This window comes from Xenopus laevis, chromosome 5L (genome assembly GCF_017654675.1).
Source record: "Xenopus laevis strain J_2021 chromosome 5L, Xenopus_laevis_v10.1, whole genome shotgun sequence".
Lineage (NCBI taxonomy): Eukaryota > Metazoa > Chordata > Amphibia > Anura > Pipidae > Xenopus > Xenopus laevis.
Genome location: NC_054379.1, coordinates 58,685,481 through 58,707,806, shown reverse-complemented (window position 1 = coordinate 58,707,806; position 22,326 = coordinate 58,685,481). Strand labels below are relative to the sequence as shown.

General features: G+C 40.6%; 1 pseudogene; it reads left to right on the top strand.

The window, feature by feature from the left end:
• Nucleotides 1-873: 873 nt before the first annotated feature.
• LOC108716324 lies at nucleotides 874-1,604 on the top strand (annotated as a pseudogene).
• The last annotated feature ends 20,722 nt before the right edge of the window (nucleotides 1,605-22,326 follow it).

The following is a 22,326-nucleotide window of genomic DNA, read 5'->3' as shown; positions in this document are numbered from 1 at the left end:
CTCTGTTTATTTATTAATTAGCACTTTAGTCACTATTTTTCGAGTTATTTTATTAATAAATAAGGTAAAATCGTGGATGGGAGTTTGGTCGAGTTTGTTTTATTGGAATTATGAGAAAAATTTGAGTTAGTAATTTAGTAAATAACCCCCTAAATATCTTTTCAACATTTTTTTTATCTATTCACCTCTTGTTTCTTGCATTAAATGATGGCATTGAAGCAATCAATGAATTATAAATCTACCTATTTGATTCAAGATATTTTAACAGAGATTGGGGTTTAACCAAGCAAATGTATTTATTTATAAGCATTTTTTTATCGATTTTATGCACTGAAATAAAACGGATTTGTGCATCAATTACAATCACAATGAGGCATAGTGCAATAAATTAAATCAAAGTTATCATTTCTGAATCTTTAGCCTCGGTTCGGCGCCTGACATGAATGGAGGCCTAGGGATCATGCACTGCTGTCCAGTGGGAAATATCTGCCATTTTAACCTGCATTTTACCCCAAAAGAGTTGGATAAAGTGGGGGAGGTTACTAGACACTGTCGCAAGACATACAAGTCTGGCTGCCGAGCGGCAAGGAGCTGAATAAAGAGACAAAGTGCGGTGGATTGTGAGGTACCTGATGTGATTCAAATGGCGGCCCTGTGACATGGTTAACACTCACAGGCACACTCCTCTCCTATACTTCGGAGTAGTGCAATACGGTGGGGGAAAACTGCCCTCACCTCAGCCTAAAGATAATCCGCTGCCCTATACAGGGCAGCGTTGATACAGCCACAGCTTCCAGATCTCATTTGTCTGGGAAGGGGATAAGCAGTGCTGCAAGGAAAGGGATACAAAGCAGTATTGGTGCCGGTGTCAACATGGCTTTCAAGTTGCCTCCCCAGTTAATGAAGAAGCACAGCCAGACGGAGTTTGTAAACTGGCTGAAAACACGCAAGATCCTTGGGTGGGAAGTGAAGATGATGATGGGGAGGTCCACAGGTCTAGGATCTCATAAGTTCTGGGAAATTAAATCAAAGTCACAGTACGAGAACCTCTGGGTTTGAGGTTATGGCAGTTCCTCATGGCCATTATGTTCACAAGGATCGCCGTCATGGCTTTGACCTTTCCAGATCAGCTGTACGCAGCTGTGTTCGCCAGTGGCCCTGTCAGCAGCAGGACTTCCACTCGTTCGTATGGAGGAGCCCTTTCGAGCATTTCCCTCATTATATGGAACTCCTTGTACACGGCGGAGAAAGTCATTCAGGCTCATTTATAATTACTGGGCAAATTTGCCCCTGAGCAGTATCCCATAGTAACCAATCAGTGATCAGCTTTTTTCAGCCAGCTGTAGGTTGAACACTGAAAGCAATCATTTGATTGGTTTCCATGGGTTACTGCCCAGGTGCAAATTTGTTTAGTGTTTATAAATAACCCCCATTATGCGGTGGACACTAGTGACAGAGGCCTGCTACCTTAGCATCCATCTCATCGTGACTGCAGTGACAGTGATTAAGAGCAGAAGCATCTCCCTGACCAGTGTCCTCTCCAGCTGCCTACTCTCAGCATCTACTACTATTGCCAAGTCGGACACAGACCCAAGAAGATTTGAATCTGTCTCTCGGCTTCCAGGACTTCCAGACCATTCCCATTACATGCTTAGAGAATGGGTTGAAGTTATGACTTTTTCCTAAGCCTCAATTAGAGCCTTATTGAGTACCATTGCTTATGCCATCAGACATAAAACTCCTTGTACAGTGATTAGTCTTGATGCTGAAAATGCATTTGATAAGGTAGTATGGGAACATCTTTTTAGTTGTCTAGACCAGGGCTGTCCAACTGGCCCCTTGTGTGCCCCCCCACATGAAAGTCTGCCTGCTGTGTCTGCTTACCATGTGTAAGATTTTAAAGGTATCACTACAGAGATTAACTGGCCTCTGCATTGTTTAAACCTCAGATTCAGACTGTAATCCCCTGTATTGTTCACACATGTAATCTCCCCCTGCATTGTTTACACTTGTAACACCCCTATTGTTCACACCCCTAAAACCCTGTACTGTTCACACCTGAGACCCAGACTGAAACTGCCCACATTGTTCACCTGTTCACACTTCATACAAACTGCTGAAGGGGCACCAGCACTGTGTCACTGTAAGTAGTACATCTTAGAATCCTGATACATTTTAGGTGTGCCATTCTCTGGCTGCCCTATGCTCCCTGTGTGTGCCATACTTTGCCTGTCCTATGTTGTGCCATACTTTGGCTGCCCTATGTTCCCTGTGTGTGCCATACTCTGGCTGCCCTATGTTCCCTGTGTGTGCCAAACTCTGGCTGCCCTATGTTCCCTGTGTGTACCATACTCTGGCTGCCCTATGTTCCCTGTGTGCCATAATCTGCCCGCCATATGCTCCCTGGGTGTGCCATACTCTGCCTGCCCTGTGCCATACTCTGCCTGCCCTGTGGTCCTTGGGTGTACCATACTCTGCCTGTGTGTGTCCTGCTCTGCCTGTGCAACATAAGCCTGGTATTTGTTCTGGGGGTTTGTTTGAAAATTATTGTTAGGAGCCCCAAGGTGTTTAATCATGTGCTGGGGGTGCTGTGTTATACACAGGGGAGGAGGAGGCATATGGATTTAAGGATATGTCTTAATATAAAAACTTTTCACATGAGTGATATCCCTGAGTGAGCACCAACCATTTGGTTGTTTGGTGTGCTACCACCATTAATGTGGACATGCTCTTATGGTAACATGGGTGTAGTTTAAAGTAGGTGTGGTTTAAAAACAGGGTGTGGTCAACACTGACTTCCATTATCGACACTCCACCATGTAGGCCAGAAAAATTTCGGTCCTCGGTACCATAGAAGTTGGACAACACTGGTCTAGACCATTTTGTATATTCCTCTCCAACAGCTCGATTACTAAATGCTGGTGAAAATTCCCCCCCCCTCCAAAATATTTAAAAGGACCAGACAGGGGTGCCCTCTTTCTCCCCCCCTCTTTAATCTTTCATTAGAGCCCAGGATTAAAGCACTAGATAATCTGGAGGTATTTCAAAGTGTTAAAATCAACAAATTACATTTTAAAACCTTAGCATTTGCTGGTGATTTATTATTAGTTGTTCAGAATGCTATCAATTCACTTCCTGATATCTTTTACTTATTACGCAATTTTGGCACTCTTCCAGGTTACAAAATGAATTTATGAAAGTCAATGCTCTTTATCTAGATCCCTACTGTAGAACCTGAGACTTGATTATCCAAAATCACATCTTAAATACTTGGGGCTTTATTTCTCCCAAAGACTTAAGGAACCTTGAATCACTAAACATTACACCAGCCATAAACAAAATATTATCTCTTTGCCATAAATGGAATCCCTCTTAATCTAAAAGGAAAGATAGCTCTATTCAAGATGTTGATATTCCCCAAATTAATCTATCCATTAACGAACTTGCCGATTCTAATTAAACACCATGACATTAAGAAACTTGATTCAGTACTGAATACTTTTATATGGAGTGGTAAAAAGCCTAAAATTGCCCTATCCGAATTGAGAAGCCCTATGCTTTAGGTGGCCTAAAGTTACCTGATTTCAGAATCTTTAACTTAGCTGCATTTACCAGATAACTAATACAGTGGACACTTAGGGGCAGATTTATCAAAGGTCAAAGTGAAAATTCAAATTAAAAAAATTCGAATTTTGAGCTAATTTTTGTGTATTGCGACTAGAGAATAGTCCAAATTCAATTAGAATTTGAAAAAAATTTGAAAATTCGAATTTTGAAATTTATCATGTACTGTTTCTTTAAAAATTTGACTTTTGACAATTCACCATCTAAAAACTGTCGAATTGCTGTTTTAACCTATGAGGGACCTCCTAGAACCTGTTTGGAGTCAACTAATGGTCTTTGAAAAATCAAAGGTTTTTTTGGGAATAACTTCAAGTTGTACAATTCGAATGTGCCATACTTTGATTTGTGCAAATCGAATTCGATTGAAAATAAACCTATTTGATCAGTTTTCAAACAAAGTTTTTCAAATTCGAAATTCGACTCTATTTGTCTGCCCATTAAAGGAGACAAATATAAAAATCCTGCTCTTGAACTTTTTCCCACAACCAACTCCCACATTTTAAATATCCTCTATTTGAAGTGCAGAGGTGTCGGAACCCCAGAATTTGCCTCCTGGGTTTGGAAGTTTTTTTTTTTACAATTTTGTTTTTGTGTGTTTTTTTTCTGGTGTGTGTCTATGTAAAGGAAGCCTTGCCTGCCGTAGAGAGGGAGCCTGGAATTGGAACCAAGCTTCAGACATGTTCGGCGCGTAACTACGGAGGAGCAGGGGGGTTCGGTGCATAACTACAGAGGAGCAGGGGGTTCAGCACGTAACTATGGTGCACCAGGGCCCCTCTTCCCCCACGGCCCGACGGAGACTGAGCCACTCCACAGTATGAAAAAGAATCTTGAGGTGGGCGGTGCACATCCCCTGGTCCCTTTCCACCCCAGAGAGCTGCACACAAATACCTTCAATGGTCTCCATCAATTAGTGCAGAAAATTAATGGCTGCCCAGCCCTTCCGGCATCTGAACAAAATACAAACCAGGGACTAGTGGAGTTACTGAAACCCCTCATCCATCAGTTCAACCTGTGGCCCTTTAACTGCACTTGAAATGCAGAATCCCCACATCAGCAAACAGATATGGATACTGGCTACTATAGCTACAGTAGCTATAAGGGGGAGTGGGGTACAAAGGTACTGCACTGAAAAACAGCTTTAGATCCTGCTGAGTATAATATGGGACCCCAGATGGAATATGGAACTAAGCTAAGCTGCAATATAGCTGGCGAGTCACAGGTTGGTGAAGGCGAGTCTATAGATGCCTCCTGACAAAAAAACAGCCTGCACACTGAGCTGAGGTAAGTCAAGTGGGGAGATTCTCAGCACATTCTCACACAGTAGTTGTTCAGGGACGTGCCCTTTGTCAGACATATGAAACATACACAACATGCAAACAAACATAAGCACAGTAAACTCAATGCTGGACTTGGTCTTCTGTGGGCATTTATACATGAAATTGAACTGTGCCATCCTACTATGAATTCCAGGGGCATTTATACATGAAATTGCACTGTGCCATCCTACTCTGAATTCTGGTGGTATTTATACATGGAATTGTGCCTGTGCCATCCTACTTTGAATTCTGGGGATATTTATACATGGAATTGCACTGTGTCATCCTACTTTGAATTCTGGGGATATTTATACATGGAATTGTACTGTGCCATCCTACTATTAATTCTAAGGGTATTTATTCATAGAATTGCAACCATGCCATCTTGATATAAGTTCTGGGGGGATTTATACTTGGAATTGCCACCGTGCCAACTTGATATAAGTTCTGGGGGTACTTATACATGGAATTTCTACTGTGCCATCCTGCTTTCTGTGTGGGAGTATACCGAAAATACAGGGTTAAAGATCTTAGTACAAAGTTAATCCAGAAAATGGTCCAATTGTAGTCAGGAAGAATTTTTTTGAAGCAAATTGGTGAAGCTTTAGAAGGGGCTGTTTCCTTTGTATCAGCTAGAAGTTAGACAGGTTTTACTTAGGCCAAAAGGCTAGACGTCTTTTTTCAACCTAAATTATTATGTTTATATATACCGTATATACTCGAGTATAAGCCGAGGTACCTAATTTTACCTACGAAAACTGGGAAAACTTATTGACTCTAGTATAAGCCTAGACACAACTACAGCCCTGTCTCCCAGCAGCGCACATTGTGCCAAAGCAACCGCCCCAGCGATCAACCGGACTTCTTTGCAAAGTTGATGGTGACAGAGAATTGCCAAACGGATTACTGTGTGCATTGTCCCACTACCATGTGCAGAGGGTGCTGTGTGATATTGCCATCACTGTTAATCTTTCGTATAACCAACAGAGGGCGCTGTGTGATATTGCCATCACTGTTAATCCTTCATATAACCAACAGAGGGTGCTGTGTGATATTGCAGTCACTGTTATTCTTTCATATAACCAACAGAGGGTGCTGTGTGATATTGCAGTCACTGTTATTCTTTAATACAACCAACAGAGGGCGTTGTGTGATATTTCAGTCACTGATATTCTTTCATATAACCAACAGAGGGCGCACTGTTATTCTTTCATATAACCAACAGAGGGTGCTGTGTGATATTGCAGTCACTGTTATTCTTTCATATAACCAACAGATGGCGCTGTGTGATATTGCAGTCACTGTTATTCTTTCATATAACCAACAGAGGGCGCACTGTTATTCTTTCATATAACCAACAGAGAGCATTGTGGGATATTGCAGTCTCTCCCCAAGTGAACTGTTGGTATAGGAATGATTAAAAGTGACTGCAATCTCAGCTACTGCCCGCTGACCCGAGTATAAGCCGAGGTAGACTTTGTCAGCACATTTGGATGCTGAAAAACTCGGCTTATACTCAAGTATATACGGTAATTATTATGCTGATGCAGTGGAATTGGAGCATTTGTACAACTGTCCCATAATAATATAACATTTCTGTCTAACTAACAGAAAAGGGATCCATGTAGTGAGAGATATTTGTTTTTTTCACATTACTAATGCAGTCACTGCATGGCTTTCCCTACTACAGGTTACACAATGCTCCAGACCTACAGCTCCTCATACCTTGCATTTTGGCAGAGCAATAGAGTGAGGCAGTACATCGAGAGGTGCTAGAACTTGGAAATAGGCTTGGAGTGCCTGTGCTCATTGATTCTTACTATATAATGCATTCTTGTATTTATATCCAGGCCTGGACTGGCAATCTCACTGTTCGGGCAAATTCCAGAGGGGCCACTCTAGTTCTTGTTCAAGTGGGCCGCTCAGATTTCACTTTCTTTCAGTGTTTCCCCCTCCCAGGCACCTCCCTCCCTCCGTTGCCTTGAACGAAGGCAAGAAAAAAAAAAGGGCACAACAATAGGCAGCCTGTGGGTGGGGCTTCATTACATCCAGCTCTAATGAATAGGCTGCTGCTACACGGAGCATGGGGGCGGAGTCGGGGGAGCAAGCAAGAAACTTTCTGAAGAAATCTCAGACCAAGACTTGCACAGACAGATGTAGCTGGGCAGGCAACAGGAGAGGCACAAATCACAGTAAGGCTGCACCCATACGGCTTCCTCTTATTCTCCCCATATATTGCTGCACTCCAACTCCTCTAAGTAATATTAGTACATGGGTGCAAGTTCCTACTATTTTGTCATTATATGGGTATGAATAACCAGTGTTTCTTACTGTGCACAGTGTGTTTTGAAATCGTATGTTATTTTTCCCTATTCTGTGCTTAGTTTTCAGGACTCCCTGCTTCTTACCATACATAATGCACTCAGGTGCCAGCACCCCCAGTCTCTCCCTGTATATAATGCACTTGGGTGCCAGCACCCCCAGCACTTGGCTATCAAATCTTATGTTTAAGGCATGTTTTCTTTGTTACTTATTATTAATACAACAGAATCTGACTGATTCTTTCTGAAGAAACTAAAACAAGCTGAACACCTGTAAGTTGAGACAGGTGGGCTGAGGGGTTGTTCTGTGACCATATAAAGGCACAAGGTTGCAGGCTGAGTTATACAGGGAACTCTGAGTATCACTTAGGTATTATAAGGAATAATGTACCCCCTACTTTAAATGATAAGGATATTAGAAGTCACTGAGGGGTTCTGTGACCATATAAAGGGACAAGGCTGCAGGCTGAGTTATACAGGGAACTTGGAGTATCACTTGTATATTATAAGAAGTAATGTACCCTATACTATAATGGTAAATAATTGAATCCTTGTCACTTTTAAATAAGATGTTCAAAGCTTATAATAAATGGGAAATCAACAAAATGGTTAATAAGGACACACTAGATTTGTGTGGTGCCATTAAAGAATATTTTACTGTACTGTAATGTAATAATAAAATAATATATTATATATTTTACATTAATTACAGTTATGTGAGAAAGGCAGCTCTTTATGCACATACTTTTTGCAGTTTTACCCCAATATACTATATGTGTGGATGAGTACAAAACCATTGTATGTTTACATGTGGGCTGCTTCATTATTTTATGTTTAAAATATTTTATTTGATTTTCATATTAAACAAATGAAATCAAAATGACAACAAATGTTATGCAGATGAAGAAAATATGTTGCAAAGGAGACAATGGCATGATAGTATCAAAACTATATCATTCATGAAAAATAACAAAAAACGAACTAAAAATTAACTAAGCCAGTGGATGCACAAGTAATAAAAGAAAGAAAAAGCCCATTTATCATCTGGAGTGTCAGATAGGTCATCTAACTATTGAAGAAAGCGCATTATTTGATCGCCAGTATTGGAGTTACAGATTTCAAAATAAGGAGACCAAACCAGCCTAAAAGAATCTTTTGAAATACTTCCTTTAGTTTTAGTTATTAAGGCTTCTTGCCAAGTAAGCTGATTCATATAAGAGATGATGTCCGATAATGAGGGGGGTTCCTTTTGTAACCAGAAATTAAATAAAGCTTTCCTAGAAGCAGCTAGAAAAAAGGAAGTCAATAATTTACTTTCATGGGAGATAATATTTGACTTAGGATTTGCAGAAAGCATATTAATATCTAGATGCAGTAAAGCAATACACGGAGATAGTTTAATTTTTATCTTCAGTCTAGAATTCAAAAAATTAGTAACTTCCCTCCAAAAAAGGTTAATTTTTGGACAGGACCATAAATAATGAAAAATTGACACATTAGTCTCGTCACATTTAGGACAAAATGATATAGGACTATTAGAGGTACTTTTAGCAAACATTTTCCCATATCCTAAATGAATAAGCTTAAAGTGTTGTATTCTCCAACTCTCTGCCAAAATTAATTTATTATAAGTATTAATAGATTTCACCAAATCTGAGGGAGACACTTGACATTGTAAAAACTCAGTCCATTTAATGGACGATTTAGATAATGGATGTGAGTCTGTACCATAAATATTCCAAAATTTTTTAGATAAAGAGTTAATTGAAATCAAACAGGGGAGTTCCAAAAATTCTGCCAAATCATCTGCTAGCTTGTGGTCAGCTAAAATCAAATTGTTTTTATCATGCAGTAGAGAAAGACCGCATTGACAAGCTAAGTAATAATATCTATCAGATTCATTAAGCTTGTACTCATTTTTGAGTTTTGACCAAGACAATAAAGTTTTCTTATGTGGATCAAATAAGTCTTTAACTAAGACTAGTAAATTTCTCTTAGCAGAAAATAGAAAGGAATCAAGACTTTTGATAATCTGAGGGTTTAAGTAAGAGCTTTGCTGGCATGAAAGGGGTTTCTGTATAACTATACCCATGTTGAGAGAATAAATGTTTCCACACAAAAATAGAATCACGATAAAGAGGATTCCTTTTAAAGTCACAAGGAACATTTCCCCATTTGCTATGTAAAACAGATAAAATATCAAAGAAGGGTTCTTGAAAGATCTCGATGTCAGGGTTTGTAAATTTATTGCCTTGAGAGATCCACTCAATACAGTATCTAGTGAGGGCTGATAAATTAAAAGCTCTAAAGTTAGGAAGATTTAACCCTCCAAGTTTAACTGGAGCTCTTAATTTATGAAGTGCAATTTTTGCCTTTTTACCATTCCAAATAAATTTATTTAAGGCAGAGTCAAGTTTCTTAATATCAAAATGTTTTATAAGCAAGGGGAGATTAATTAATGGATATATTAACTTGGGAAATATCAAAGATTTAAAAAAGAGTGCTCGTCCCTTTATATTAAGGGGAGAATTAGCCCATTTTTCACACATGGAAAAAACCTTTTGACAGGCTGGAGTGATATTCAAAGAATATAAATTATTTAGATCTGATGGAATTATTAATCCTAAATATTTGATCTGATTCTTTGGGTTTTTAAGTTGGAATTTTTTAAGTAAAGATTTAGAAAAAGAACCATAAATATTCATTACTTCCGATTTCTCAACATTAATTTTATAACCAGAGAAGGACTGAAAGTCTCGGAATAAATCAAAAACAACCTTAAGTGAGGACTCAGGATTTTTTAAAATTAGTAATAAGTCGTCGGCAAAGGCTAATACCTTGAGATGTCTTCTATTAATGGTAATTCCCGAAATTGACTTGGATTGATCAAGGAAACGAATTAGCGGTTCCAGAGCAATATTAAATAAAAGGGGCGACAAAGGACAGCCCTGTCTTGTCCCTTTAAATATTTCAAAAGGTGGCGACCTAGCTCCCCCAAAATTATTTGTGTTCTGGGATTTTTGTAAAGATATTTGATATATTGGAAAAAGGGGCCTGTGATACCAAATTTCTTAAGGCAAACAAATAGATGATCCCAGGTAATATTATCAAACGCCTTTTCAGCATCAATATTAAAAATAGAACTGGGGATTTTATGTTTTTTGGCGAAGTATAAGATATGGATCAGAGCCCTAATATTCTTTACTCCTGACCTATTCTTAATAAAACCATTTTGGGCCTCGGATATTATAGAGGGAAGAATTAAAGAAAGCCTATCGGCAAGGACCTTGGATAGTATCTTGATATCTTGATTTAACAAGGAAATAGGCCTATAGGAGGAGGGAAGGGATAAGTCTTTGTCTTTTTTTGGGATAACTCTAAGATTTGATATTTCACTAGAAGGTAGGCTCTTTCCAAAGAATAATATATCATTGAATAGGTTTGTTAAAAAGGGTGAGATTTTATCTTTCATAATTTTGTAGAAAGAAGGAGTTAGGCCATCAGGGCCACCTGCCTTTGCAGTTTTCAGATTATTAATAATAGTGGACACTTCCTCAGAGGAAATTGGACTATTTAGCTTTTCCAACTGACCCTTTGAAATCTGGGGGATTTTACAATTTACAAAGAATTCTTGCATTTTCTCAGAGTTTATATTTGGATTAGAGTACAAATCTTTATAAAAAATCTTTGAAAATGCTTACAATTTTATTGTGATCATTTGTTAGCTGATCATGAGTATCTTTAATCTTAATAAGTTTAGCCTGCTTATTTTCAGCCTTAGTAAGATTAAAAAGCAAATTATTTGCTTTGTTACTTAAGTTTTTAAGCCTAGCCTGCGAAAAAGATGCAAAAAAATTTTGTCTCAATTTAATCCATATTTTAAATTCATCTAAAATATTCTTATATTTTTGAGCATTCTCAAATGAGGGATGTTGTTTAAATCAAATGTAAGAGATGCTTTGTCTTTTACTCAACTCAAGAAAGTTTTTGTGAACATTCCTAAAGAAGTGAGATTTAAAAGAAGATATTTCCCCTCTAACCACTGCCTTCCAAGTTTCCCATAATAAGGATGGATCTTTTGAATGTAATTTGTTTTCCTTGAAAAACAAATCCCATCTGCTATGTAGCATCTTAATGAAGTCTGGATTATCTTTAAGCGAATCAGGAAAGGACCAAGAGACATAGTTTCTAGGTGCAGGTGAAATGGAGACCACAAATGAGATTGGTGCATGGTCTGAGATATTAATGTCTCCTATAGTTGCTTCAATAGTTCTATGTATCAGATTATTGGAGCTTCATTATTTTACCCAGGCTGCTTTTTACTCCCAGTCTGGCCCTGCTTATACCCACTTTGTTTTATTGTATATTGTGCTTGGCCTGCCAGTATTCTCTATATTGTACTGCTTGTGGTGCCATTGTCCATTGCTGTCTATGTATTTGGTGTACCAGTGCCCGCTGCTTTTTACTATATAATTTTCTTTATAGTGCTTGTGGTGCCTTCTCTATATTATGTTCTTGGTAGATTAGCACCTACTGCTCCTTTATGTCTTTTAAATACCTCACAGTCTCTGCATGTAATGTACTTTAGGTGCCAGAATCTTTTTCCCCCTTTTCCCTATAATGTGCTTGTAGTGCCAGCATTCACAGCTCCTAGTTAAAATTGTACATGTGGTGTTAATACCCCCTTCCTGCAGTGCCAGACATTAAGCAAAATTTGCCCCCACTGCTATGGTTTGATTTTCCTGAATATTCAGTGAAAGCACACAGGAGAGTGGGAGGAGTCTAAAGGGAGTGGCCAAAAGGGGGCGCTGCCTATATTCTTCTGCGGGCCCCCCCTGCCAAAACCATCTTCTGCTGCCTATGTTGAAAAGGAAATATGTCCTTTTTGAATGTAAAGTAAACCCTCTATTTAGGGACTAAATTTTTACTTGGAAATAGCTATTCTCCAGTCACAGTTTTAACCATATGTAGACACATGTCAATCCATCTCCTTTGGAAAAACTCAAAACCCAGATACTCCTCTTTCCTTTCCCCCTCTAAAAAACACCATCCCCTTATGATTAGAAGACTTTGTGGATCCTACTAATGGGAACCTCCTTGCTTGGGCAGTTTTAAAAAGACAACTTGGTTTGAAGATAGACCACTTTCTCTATATTATTGTAAAAAGCTCTTTCCTTTCAGTTATCAACAAAATACTCTTTGCTATTCAGAAGCATTAGTTAGCTGAGGAGTTAGCTAAAATGGAAGATAACTGGGGGATCTTAATTATAGATTATATAACTTGGAAACCTTTATGTTGAGCAATGAGAATTGGCCCAAGGCCCCTTTAAATATTTAAAGGACAAGGAAAGGCGAAAAAATAAAATCCCATTTTTACTTTCTTTAATGAAAAAGAAACCTATCTCCAATATACTTTAATTAAAAAATGTGTTTACCGTTTTTATAAGAAACCTGACTGGATGCAGTGAAATTCTCCCTTCATTTACTGCTGTGGATAGGAATTGTCAGATGGTCCCTAACTGCTGAGCAAGGTAACAATCATACTTATGAACAGCAGGGGGAGCCCCCGCCTTACTTACCAGCCATGCAGAATTCAAGCAGCTTTGTTTATGACGATCCCTAAGCAGCCCAGACCACACTGAGCATGTGCAGGGTCAGGGTCAGGCAAAAAAGCCCCCTGTGGCCAACTTTGAAAGCATAAATCATTTGTTTGATAAGGCTTTGTGGTGCAGTAAGTTCATGCTTATGTTTAGTATACAAAATACAGCATTTCTAGCCTTATTCTATTTTAGACTTATTCAAAACGCAATGACGTAATGACATGCGGAGCACAAACCCGGAAGCGAGCGATTAAAACCAGGGCTGCTGGCGTTCCTACCAGGAGTGCATTGGGCATCCCCCCTGGGCCCACTAAACCACCAGGTAACCTCACATCAGCTTTAAAATGGACAAATTATTTACATTGTAAAATCACCGCTTCCCGTTGTCCTCTTCCATTATAAAATTTAACACCTGGGATACTGGAAGCTTTTACGCAAAGGTAAGGGATTGGGTCACGTCTCATTTTGCCCAAAATGTAAGCATGAGAATGTAGACCTGTTCTGTTACTTATGGAGTTTTGCCCGGATTAAGTTGGTCTGGCAAAGACTAAAAGACTTCATTAGTTCAAAGTTGAAAATATGCTTTAATTTCTCTCCAGCTTACATGCCCTTAGATATAAGCTCATCTTTTTTCTCTAGGACAAATCAGTGTAAACCCAATGTTAAAGTGTTAGCCAACTTAATCCTTTGTTTCATTGCTGCCGCAAAAAAAATTTACTCTTTGTTGGCAAGAAGCAATATGGTCAAAAACAGCTACCCTAATTTTTTTTAAAGCGCAAATTTATGGATGACTGGTCTCTTTTCTTCAAACTAATTGATCCGGGTCACAAATCTAAAGTCTTAGGACTACTACATATCTGTTGATAATTCTTTTAACATAAATCTATAAATCCACTGAGTAAAGTTTTGTTTATTATTGTTTCTTCACTTCGTTATTTAATTTACTGTGATACCTATTTTTGTTCTTGAATGTTTGATTTTGAGTATGTATATATATTTGTTTGAACCGTTGTCATGTTATACATCATTGTATATTCTTTTCTTTTGTTATCTTGACATACTCAAACTGCGAAACAAATTCTATTATGTTTATGGAAAACTCAAAAAAAACATTTAATAATGTGGATTCTGTGTTTTTAAAATTTGACTCCATGTATTATTGGATTTTTAATTCATGGGTCTGCATTCAGTGTCTGTCCATATTCGGAAACATCAGTTGGTTCTTGAGTTCATCCCTGTCAGGGGCCTATCGGTTACAAGCGCAGAGAAGTCCAGACCAATGAGGCAGCTTTAGGGCAAAGTTCAAGTTTGTGGTAACCAAAGGGATCAGGAGTAATCGTAGTCAGAATTCAGACAGTATTTCAATAGGCAGGTGGCAAGGATCAAAGTAAGAAGGTTCAGACAAGGTCAAAAGTCCAGTAATATAATTATAATAAATTTAGAAACACCCAGGAATACAAGTTGGCAATTCCTATAATTGGGTATTGAACCCGTGACCCTGGCATCCTTTTATTTAAAAATCTCACACCGTGCTGACATTGCGCGCATGGCACAGCGTGATGACGTCAGTGCACTGCGCTGGGTGCCGCCATCTTGTATGCAGAGCGCTCTGTAACGGATCGCTTCTATCACCCCTGACAATCCGATCTGTTAATGCAGCTTACCATTTAAATATTTGTAATAATATTGCTACCTGTGATGTTGCTTTGTACGTATTACAATGGAGTGTGTCATTGTAAGTGTGAGGAGGAATGGAATGCAGAACCACCCCCCAAACACACAAAAAGTTGTCTCCTAACCTGTACAGAAAGGTACCCAAAAACTAATGAAGTATAGGCATTCCCATATATCATTCATATACTCAATGTCTTGTATAGTGACAATGGGCTGTTGGGGGTGTTTGGAATTCCAATATTAAGAAAGGGAGTAAAGCATTATTATAGTTCCTTCTAATAATTAGAGTTTGTATGTATAATAATATAGTAGTTAGAAAGCTCTCATAGCTGTGTGTCTATGGCTCCTAGTGTCTTTTTGCTCCATCGTTTACATATTAATCAATTAATTCCCATAGCAGAACCCACTGTAACAACCTCCTGCAGAGATATCAACCCATCCAATTCTTTCACAAAACCTTTCCTTCAGCAACACCACCAGTTTGAACCCCTGCACTTTTGACCAATTTGAATAGCCCTGGTATTATTAATTTCCCCATAACATAATTGTTCAGTCATCTTTAGCAGAATGAGGCAGAGAAGCCCCCTTCCTCCCTTACTATTCACTATATCTTTATCTGCAGTTGTGCCCATTCCTGATAGAGGAAGCTATCATAAAACATTGTGCTGTCCTTTAAAGGACATACAAATTCACTGCGGACATCAATATGTAAGGCACACCCAAGTGGATATAATCAATACATTTTCCCTTTTCTTTAAAAAAAATTAGAGCACAGCGCCTTGCCACCATGATTCTTAGAAATCTCTCTGAAATTGTTCTCTAAAGTGCAGGCATAAGTGTAAGTCTGCTGAAGGATACCTGGGAAAAGTAAGTGCAACATACCTCCAAAGTTTCAAAAACAGAAAGAGAGACAAAAATATCTGTCCAACGGTGGTCACACTACTGGTGAAGCCGAGCCGAGACCAGGGTACTTGGCACCTGTTCTGGTATTGGGTGCCGCTCGTGACATTATCACGGGCCATGGAGGACGACGGTCACGAAGCTGCTGCTGCCTCTGCTACACCCTCTCCTCAAACTTCCACTGAGATGTTGCTCTCTACTTTGCTGCAATGTATGGAGGAGCAAGAGCAAAAGCAGAACTATTTGCTTCAAGGGTTCCAAAATCTGACCCGTCAGTTGGGGCCTTCTCAGCAGCCGTCTAATCCTGTTCCTGCATCTCCTTTGGGTTCTTCTGACCAATTGGGGTAACTCATCTAAACCTCATGAACCCAAAATTGTGTTCCCCGAGAAATTCAGTGGAGATCGCACTAAATTTTTCGTCTTTAAAGAGGCGTGTAAACTATACCTTAGTTTTTTCCCTCACTCATTCCTCTGGTGAGGAGAAAGTAAGGTTCGTAATGACCCTGCTTTTGGGTGACCCCCAAATTTGGGCCCTAAGGCTGCCTTCCTCTGACCCTGCTCGTTATTCCCTTGACACTTTCTTTAACAGTATGGCAATTCTTTACGATGACCCAGATCATGCATCTTCTGCCGACACCGCAATTCGTAAGTTGCGCCAAGGGAAAAGGGATGCGGAGGTGTACTGCACCGAATTCCGCCGGTGGGCAGTGGAAACTGGGTGGAACGATTTGGCTCTACGGAGTCAATTCAGTTTGGGGTTATCCGATTCTGTAAAAGATAGTCTGGTCAATTACCAGCTACCTTCTAACCTGGATGGTCTCATGTCCCTCGCCATCCAGGTAGATAGAAGGCAAAGGGAGAGAAGGGGTGAGAGGAGTACAAACTTCTCTGGGGTTACTAATATACGATCTAATGTGGTGACCAATGTAAAATCTCCTAACCCCTTTGTGCCTCTACCTCAGGAGGAGCCTATGCAATTAGGCATATCCCATCTAACTCCTGAGGAAAAGGCACACAGTTGTTCCCTGGGTCTCTGTATGTACTGTGGTGAAAAGGGACATTTTCTGAACCAATGTTCTAAGAGGCCGGAAAACTCCAAAGCCTAAATGGAGAAGGGGAGCTCCATTTGGGTGCAGGAGGTTTCCTCTCCCCAGTCTGCCTCCAAGGTTTTGATTCCGGTTAAACTAACCTGGCCCACGGCCTCTGTCAAGGTGTCAGCATTTGTGGATTCTGGGTTGAGGGAAACTTTCTGGATGCTGCTTTTGCAGCCAAATACAAGATTCCTTTGGTTTCCCTAACTACCCCCATGAGAATATGGGCAGTGGATAAGAGACCCTTAGGGTCAGGTGTTTTTTCCAACAAACCGTTTCTCTTTCTATGAGTATAAACAATGTGCATTATGAGGAGATAGCGTTGTACCTTATAGAAGGGGCTACCTCTCCTCTCATTTTGGGGTTACCATGGCTCCAGAGGCATAACCCTCTGATTGACTGGGTTTCTAGGGAGGTAATTCGATGGGGTTCTAAGTGTGGTGGGGTATGCTTTCCCTCAGTAGTGGCAACTACATTTCTTGAGGGGTTACCTGCTGCATATACTGAATATGCTGATGTGTTCTCTAAAAAGGCAGCAGAAACCCTACCCCCTCACCGGCAGTACGACTGCCCAATTGATTTGATTCCCGGGTCCACTCCTCCTCGTGGTAGAACCTACCCTCTTTCATTGCCGGAAGCCCAGGCCATGAAAGAGTATATAAAGGAAAATCTCGAGAGGGGTTTTATCAGACCTTCTAGTTCCCCTGCAGGGGCGGGTTTCTTTTTTGTTGGGAAAAAAGATAGTGGTCTTCGTCCCTGTATCGACTATAGGGGGCTCAATAAGATCACCATAAAGAACCGCTATCCTCTCCCTTTAATTTCCGAACTTTTTGACCAGGTTAAAAGAGCTAAGGTCTTTACCAAACTTGATCTTAGGGGGGCTTATAACCTGATACGTATCAGGGAGGGTGACGAGTGGAAGACAGCGTTTAACACCAGGGATGGCCACTACGAGTATCTTGTAATGCCTTTTGGTCTTTGTAATGCCCCACAGTGTTCCAGGAGTTTGTCATCTTCCGGGACCTGCTGGGGATCTTCGTAGTGGTCTACCTAGACGATATTCTTATTTTTTCCTCCAATATGAAAGAACATCAAAATCATGTTTGTGAAGTCTTACAAAGGCTAAGGGGAAATAATCTTTATGCGAAACTAGAGAAATGTACTTTTGGGGTTTCTCCTGTTAAGTTTTTAACATTTCCAGCAAGGGTCTAGAAATGGATCCAGGCAAGGTGAGAGCAGTCCTGGATTTTGGAAAAATTTTCCTTCATTGTGGCCCCCATCACTAATCTGACTTAAAAGGGTGCTGACCCCAGCATGTGGCCCCCTGAGGCCGTTCAAGCATTTGAAATCCTCAAAAAGGAATTCAGTTCAGCCCCCATTCTCAGACACCCCGATACTGCACTACCTTTTATTGTTGAGGTTGACGCCTCTGATGTAGGAGCTGGGGCAGTCCTTTCTCAAAGGCACCCGACTACCAACAAATTGCATCCCTATGCCTTTTTCTCCAGGAAATTTTCATCTGCTGAGGTGAATTATGATATTGGTAACAGGGAGTTTTTGGCAGTTAAGTGGGCCTTTGAGGAATGGCGGCACCTCCTTGAAGGTGCAAAACATGTTGTGACGGTCTATACTGACCACAAGAATTTACTTTATATTGAATCCGCTAAGCGCCTAAATCCTAGGCAAGCTAGGTAGGCTCTGTTTTTCTCACGATTTAATTTTTCTTTGACATTTCGGCCAGGGTCTAAAAACACCAAGGCGGATGCACTCTCTAGGCGTTTCGAACCCATTTCTTCTGACATTAGTGAGTGTACTCCCATCATCCCCAGGAAAATTATCGTAGCAACCCTAGAATCTGACCTTTCTTTTTTTTTTTTTTTTTAATTTAAAATTTTTATTGACCTACATTTCCAAATAAAGAAAACCGGTACAGCATTGATGCAAAAGAGTAAGCAAGTGATAGTATCAGCTGTTTCATAACAGAATATAACTGTTCAATTAGCTCAATCAGCACATATGTACCATAGCATGAAGATAAGCATTGCAATAACGAGAAAATGAATCCTCATGGAAATGAAAGGAATTTAGTAGAAAGGTAAACAGAGAAAAAGAAAAAGGAAAGTAGAAAGATAGACAGGTCTGACTAGATATGGAAAGGTAGGATAGTCAGATCAGTGCACAATACCTCGAAGTTGCAAAGTCTCCAGGTGTTGAGCCCACGGATACCACTCCAGTTCCCCCTCATAACCTCTATCCTGAAGTCTGTTCCGTATGGATTCCATCACCCTAATCCAATTCACCTTTGATATCAGAATTTGTAGGCTCGGAAGTGTAGGTTTCTTCCAATTTGCCGCCAATAATGATCTTGCTGCTGTCAGGATATGAGTAGCTAATGTACGTGTTTGTTTCAAGCGTATGGCCCTAATCTTCATTCCCAAGAGAAAAGTGTGTGGGGAGGGCTGTATAACGCAATGTAGAACATCGGAAAGCAAGGTTGCCACCATCTTCCAAAACACCTGAGCTACTGTACAGGTCCACCAGGTGTGCAGGAAGGAGCCCCTCTCCCCACAGCCCCTAAAGCATTGCGAGTGATCCGGGTTACCGCTTAGTGTAGCAATACGCGTTGGGGTATAGTACCAGCGAAATATTATTTTATAAGCTCTCTCACTAGAGGCTGCACATATTGAAGTGCGTTTGGCTGTGTCCCAGATTTCCGACCAGGACTTTTCAGAAATCGCAAGGTCTAAATCCTGTTCCCACTTCTGCATATAAGGCTGACGCGTGACTGTGTTGTCAGTCGCGAGGCTCACATACAGAAGTGAGATAAGGTGTGTTGGGTATGTGTGGCTGCGACACAGCTTCTCAAAATATGTAAGGGTGGAAGACGTTTGGGACTTACAAGCAGTGATCACGTAGTGCCGAATCTGCAAATAGCGATAGAATTGCGCATGGGGAATACTATATTCTTCCCTAAGTTGTTGAAAAGATTTGAATCTGACCTTTCTTCTTTATTGCTCTCCTTACAAACATCCGCTCCCAATGATACTCCTTCTGGGAGATGGTTTGTACCTCAGGAGTTAAGGGAACAAGTATAAAGGGAGGTTCATGATTCTAAAATGGCATGGTTTTCCTGAAAATATTGTTTCTGACAGGGAGGTTCAGTTTGTATCTAAGTTTTGGCGTGCTTTCTGTTCTTTGGTTGGGGTTAAATTATCCTTTTCTTCTGCTTATCACCCCCAAAACAACGGTCAAACCGAAAGGGTAAACCAGTCCCTTGAGCAATACCTCAGGTGTTATGTTTCAGATAACCAGTCCACATGGGCAGAACTTTTACCATGGGCAGAATTCGCATACAATAATGCTTCCCATTCCTCCTCAGGGGAGTACCCTTTTTTTGTGGTTAATGGGTTGCACCCCAAAGCATTTTCTGGTTCTGGTTCCCCTGTTCCCTCTGCTAATTCTTGTATTAACCGTTTTTCTAAGGTTTGGTCGCAGGTTCACGACTCTCTGTCAGCAGCTTACTCAGCTCAGAAAAAAGCTGCTGACAGAACCCGTAGAGAAGCACCCCAATATAAAGTGGGAGACTCATGGGGCTCTCTTCCAGGAATATTAAACTGAAGGTTCCCTCTCTCAAATTGGGGCCTAGATTCATTGGTCCATACCCCATTTCTGAAATTATCAACCCTTCTTGTGTTCGTCTTAAGTTACCTGCAAATTTCAAGATTTCTGACTCATTTCATGTTTCTTTGTTAAAACCTGCTAACCTTGTTCGTTTTGTTTCTGTTCCTCCTCCTGTGCTAGTTGAAGGTCAACCTGAATTTGAGATCCAGGAGTTCCTTGATTCCTGCCTTGTGCGTGGTAAGTTACAATATCTTACCAGATGGAAGGGCTTTGGCCCTGAAGAGAACTCCTGGGTCTCAGTTGATGACATCAGGGCTGACCGCCTCAGGAAGCAATTCCATCTAAAATTTCCTGGTAAGCCTGGGGGTCCAGTGGCCCCCTCTGGAGAGGGGGGTAATAGAAATACCTGTGCGGCGGGGACGCCCGCTGCATGCTCCAATGCCATCTTGCCCCACTATGGGCACGCGCGCCCCTCCGTGTCCCTTAAAGGCGCGTGATGATGCCAGCGCGCAATGGCGCCAAATTTAAACAGTATAAATAGGCTGAAAGGGCTTCCAGAGGTTGCCCGTGATAGAATCTTGATTCTGGTGGTTCCTGAAGCCTTGTGCTGTCTGTTCCTGTGAAACTTATATCTGTTATTCTGGTTTTGATCCCTGCCTGTTCCTGACAATTCTGATATCCGAATCCTGACCTTTGCCTGCATCTCGACTACTCTTTCTGCCTGACCCCATCTGTTTGATTACCCGGTTTTGACCCTTGCCTGCCTGACAATTCTTGATATCTGCCTGCCTCGACCCAGCCTGTTTGACGATTCCCTTACCTGCTCCATTTGTACCGTGACCTTCGGCCCAAAAGACTCTGCTAACAGCCGTGCCCCTTTGCCAGCCAGAACATCTCGCCTTGTTCTCCTTGTTAAGTCCAGGTGGCACCCAAGTAAGCTGAGGGCTCCTCCCGAAGCCCAACGGTGGTCACACTACTGGTGAAGCCGAGACCAGGGTACTTGGCACCTGTTCTGGTATTGGGTGCCAGTCGTGAAAGTACTTAGTGACTGAATTCACTAGGTGGTGACCAACATATTGGTACTCAACAGTAAATGTGGTTCTCTTTGTCCTTTAAACATTTTTGTGTGTGCTTTGCTTGTCCCATAATTCTGACACCATATCACTCCACTGTGCTTTGCTTGTCCCATAATTCTGACACCATATCACTCCACTAGCTGAAGCAGTTTAATTAAATATATGACGGGACGACCAATATTCATGTACTATCCATGACTAACAACAGTTGTGGCCATTCCACCCATGTTTCATGAGCTGAGCAGTAAACAGTCAAAGAAATACACCATATTCGAATGTCATACTCTTCATAAGCCGAGAAAAGAAAATAATATAGTTAAGGCCTCGTGAGCTGCAATCCTTTTTCCACGCATTGCCAGTGATCTAAAAGAAACTTTCAGTTACTGACAAATCTTTAAATTTAAATGAACATATAAGTGCTATGTAAACAATAAACAGGAATGTATCAACCATACAGATATGTAGTAAACTACAACTCCCAGCATCCTTTGACAACCATGAGGTTACAGTTCAATTGGGTGTATCAATGAGATGGAGGAATTGTATTTCAGTGGAGTAACATAAAAAGACAAGGGTTACGTTTCAAGGTTATTTTTCAATAATATACTCTAATGAAATAGATTATTTTACAAAGGGAGCCCTGTTTATCTGCAATTTGTGTTTGTTGTTATGAGTGGAAGCAGCCATGATTGCTGAGAAGGAGGCCTAATTTGTAACTGTAAAGAAACAGTGACCTCTGGTGGAACAGTTGCTTGGTTTTTCTAGGGAATTATATTTATATTTGTATTTGGCATGCAAATACCATTGTTTTCTAGCATAGCTATGTGTCTAACATTTACATGCAGCTAATTTACCAGCAGGCCCTTATTTACTCCAAGAACACCATTTACACTTAAAATTCAGACCTCATTGGATAGTGTACACTGATATAATTCCTTTTAAAAGGACAAGAGGTTTAAAAACAAAGCTAATTGGCACAGACCGAGTTACTGATAGAGGAAGAAGAAGCAGTGGCGGAATTACCAGGGGAGCAGGGGGTGAGATTGGGCCAGGGCTCGCACCCCCTTAGGGCCCCCGGCAGCTTGCGAACTGCTGATTAAGGC